The sequence below is a fragment of the Megalopta genalis genome, chromosome 11 (assembly GCF_051020955.1).
Source record: "Megalopta genalis isolate 19385.01 chromosome 11, iyMegGena1_principal, whole genome shotgun sequence".
Classification (NCBI taxonomy): domain Eukaryota; kingdom Metazoa; phylum Arthropoda; class Insecta; order Hymenoptera; family Halictidae; genus Megalopta; species Megalopta genalis.
The window spans coordinates 3,378,779-3,382,500 of NC_135023.1; positions in this window are offsets into that span (position 1 = coordinate 3,378,779).

Consider the following 3,722-nt stretch of genomic DNA (forward strand, 5'->3'; position numbering starts at 1 on the left):
TTTGTTCATTTGTTCATTTGTTCATTTGTTCATTTGTTCATTTGTTCATCTGTGCGATTGTCTATTCGCTCAGTTGTTCATTCGTTCATTTGTTCATTTGTTCATTTTGCTCATATTGCTCATTTGTTCATTTGTTCATTTGTTCATTTGTTCATTTGTTCATTTGTTCATTTGTTCATTTGTTCATTTGTTCATTTGTTCATTTGTTCATTTGTTCATTTGTTCATTTGTTCATTTGTTCATTTGTTCATTTGTTCATTTGTTCATTTGTTCATTTGTTCATTTTGCTCATATTGCTCATTTGTGCGATTGTCTATTCGCTCATTTGTTCATTCGTTCATTTGTTCATTTGTTCATTTTGCTCATATTGCTCATTTGTTCATTTGTTCATTTGTGCGATTGTCTATTCGCTCATCTGTTCATTCGTTCATTTGCCTATTCGCTCATTTGTTCATTTGTTCATTTGTTCGTTTGTTCATTTGTTCATTTGTTCATTTGGTTATATGTTCATTTGGTTATTTGTTCATTTGTTCATTTGTTCACTTGTTCATTTGTTCATTTGTTCAGTTGTTCATTTGTTCATTTGTTCATTTGTTCATTTGTTCATTTGTTCATTTGTTCATTTGTTCATTTGTTCATTTGTTCATTTGTTCATTTGTTCATTTTTTCATTTGTTCATTCGTTCATTTGTTCATTTGTTCATTTGTTCATTTGTTCATTTGTTCATTTGTTCATTTGTTCATTTGTTCATTTGTTCATTTGTTCATTTGATCATTTGTTCATTTGTTCATTTGTTCATTTGTTCATTTGTTCATTTGTTCATTTGTTCATTTGTTCATTTGTTCATTTGTTCATTTGTTCATTTGTACATTTGTACATTTGTTCATTTGTTCATTTGTTCATTTGTTCATTTGTTCATTTGTTCATTTGTTCATTTGTACATTTGTTCATTTGTTCATTTGTTCATTTGTTCATTTGTTCATTTGTTCATTTGTGCGATTGTCTATTCGCTCATTTGTTCATTCGCTCATTTGTTCATTCGTTCATTTGTTCATTTGTTCATTTTGCTCATATTGCTCATTTGTTCATTTGTTCATTTGTTCATTTGTGCGATTGTCTATTCGCTCATTTGTTCATTCGCTCATTTTTTCATTCTTTCATTTGTTCATTTTGCTCATATTGCTCATTTGTGCGATTGTCTATTCGCTCATTTGTTCATTCGCTCATTTGTTCATTCGTTCATTTGTTCATTTGTTCATTTTGCTTATATTGCTCATTTGTTCATTTGTTCATTTGTGCGATTGTCTATTCGCTCATCTGTTCATTCGTTCATTTGCCTATTCGCTCATTTGTTCATTTGTTCATTTGTTCGTTTGTTCATTTGTTCATTTGTTCGTTTGTTCATTTGTTAATTTGTTAATTTGTTCATTTGTTCATTTGTTCATTTGTTCATTTGTTCATTTGTTCATTTGTTCATTTGTTCATTTGTTCATTTGTTCATTTGTTCAATTGTTCATTTGTTCATTTGTTCATTTGTTCATTTGTTCATTTGTTCATTTGTTCATTTGTTCATTTGTTCATTTGTTCATTTGTTCATTTGTTCATATGTTCATTTGTTCATTTGTTCATTTGTTCATTTGTTCATTTGTTCATTTGTTCATTTGTTCATTTGTTCATTTGTTCATTTGTTCATTTGTTCATTTGTTCATTTGTTCATTTGTTCATTTGTTCATTTGTTCATTTGTTCATTTGTTCATTTGTTCATTTGTTCATTTGTTCATTTGTTCATTTGTTCATTTGTTCATCTGTGCGATTGTCTATTCGCTCAGTTGTTCATTCGTTCATTTGTTCATTTGTTCATTTTGCTCATATTGCTCATTTGTTCATTTGTTCATTTGTTCATTTGTTCATTTGTTCATTTGTTCATTTGTTCATTTGTTCATTTGTTCATTTGTTCATTTGTTCATTTGTTCATTTGTTCATTTGTTCATTTGTTCATTTGTTCATTTGTTCATTTTGCTCATATTGCTCATTTGTGCGATTGTCTATTCGCTCATTTGTTCATTCGCTCATTTGTTCATTCGCTCATTTGTTCATTCGTTCATTTGTTCATTTGTTCATTTTGCTCATATTGCTCATTTGTTCATTTGTTCATTTGTGCGATTGTCTATTCGCTCATCTGTTCATTCGTTCATTTGCCTATTCGCTCATTTGTTCATTTGTTCATTTGTTCGTTTGTTCATTTGTTCATTTGTTCATTTGTTCATTTGTTCATTTGTTCATTTGTTCATTTGGTTATTTGTTCATTTGTTCATTTGTTCATTCGTTCATTTGTTCATTTGTTCATTTGATCATTTGTTCATTTGTTCATTTGTTCATTTGTTCATTTGTTCGTTTGTTCATTTGTTCATTTGTTCATTTGTTCGTTTGTTCATTTGTTCATTTGTTCATTTCTTCATTTGTTCATTTGTTCGTTTGTTTATTTGTTCATTTGTTCATTTGTTCATTTGTTCATTTGTTCATTTGTTCATTTGTTCATTTGTACATTTGTTCATTTGTTCATTTGATCATTTGTTCATTTGTTCGTTTGTTCATTTGTTCCTTTTGCTCATTTTGCTCATTTGTTCATTTGTTCATTTGTTCATTTGTTCATTTGTTCATTTGTTCATTTGTTCATTTGTTCGTTTGTTCGTTTGTTCATTTGTTCGTTTGTTCATTTGTTCATTTGATCATTTGTTCATTTGTTCATTTGTTCATTTGTTCATTTGTTCATTTGTTCATTTGTTCGTTTGTTCGTTTGTTCATTTGTTCGTTTGTTCATTTGTTCATTTGATCATTTGTTCATTTGTTCATTTGTTCATTTGTTCATTTGTTCATTTGTTCATTTGTTCATTTGTTCATTTGTTCATTTGTTCATTTGTTCATTTGTTCATTTGTTCATTTGTTCATTTGTTCATTTGTTCATTTGTTCATTTGTTCATTTGTTCATTTGTTCATTTGTTCATTTGTTCATTTGTTCATTTGTTCATTTGTTCATTTGTTCAAGACGATGATCCGCGGGTTCCGCTTGGCCGGAGCTCCTACGATAAAACCGGCAGCTTTTAGTTTTTGGTGCGCCATTAAGGTTGCCACGTCGGTGTTCTTTGACGTGACCAGCGCGATGCCTGAACCCTGCACCCTGCGGACGCCCTTGATTTGCAGGCCGTCCGCTCTTGGCGAGACCAGCTCGAAGACCGCCTCCTTTGTCTTCGAGCTGTCCTCGTATTTGCTGGTGTCTGCCGGCGTGATGATGACCACGTTGGGGGGGTCCTGCTTCTGCGTGGACCTGGCTGCCGTAGCGGACCTGACGCCGACGCGTTCGGCATACGTTGTCGGCTTTTTGGGGGCGGCGGCTGCGGCGGCGGCGACGGCGACGGCTTTGTCCTGGAGCGCCTGGCAGGAACGCTTGCACTCCTTGGACTCGGCCTGGACTGCCTCAAGACGTCCCTCCAGCCTGCTGCTGTAAACGAGGGCTTTAATGAGTAAGTCGTTAAACTTGGCGGCCTGTGTGCACAGGGCGTGCACCACAGTGGACGGGATGTCGTTTCCTGGAAGCGTAATTTCATTAGTAAGCTGCCTATAAGCTTTGGCAGCGTGGGCTCTGAGGGCTGCCACGGTCGTGTCCTCGTCCTCCGAGTTGGCCCGGCACGGCTCCTCTGCTGTCTCCTGCGTGGTTTGTGCTG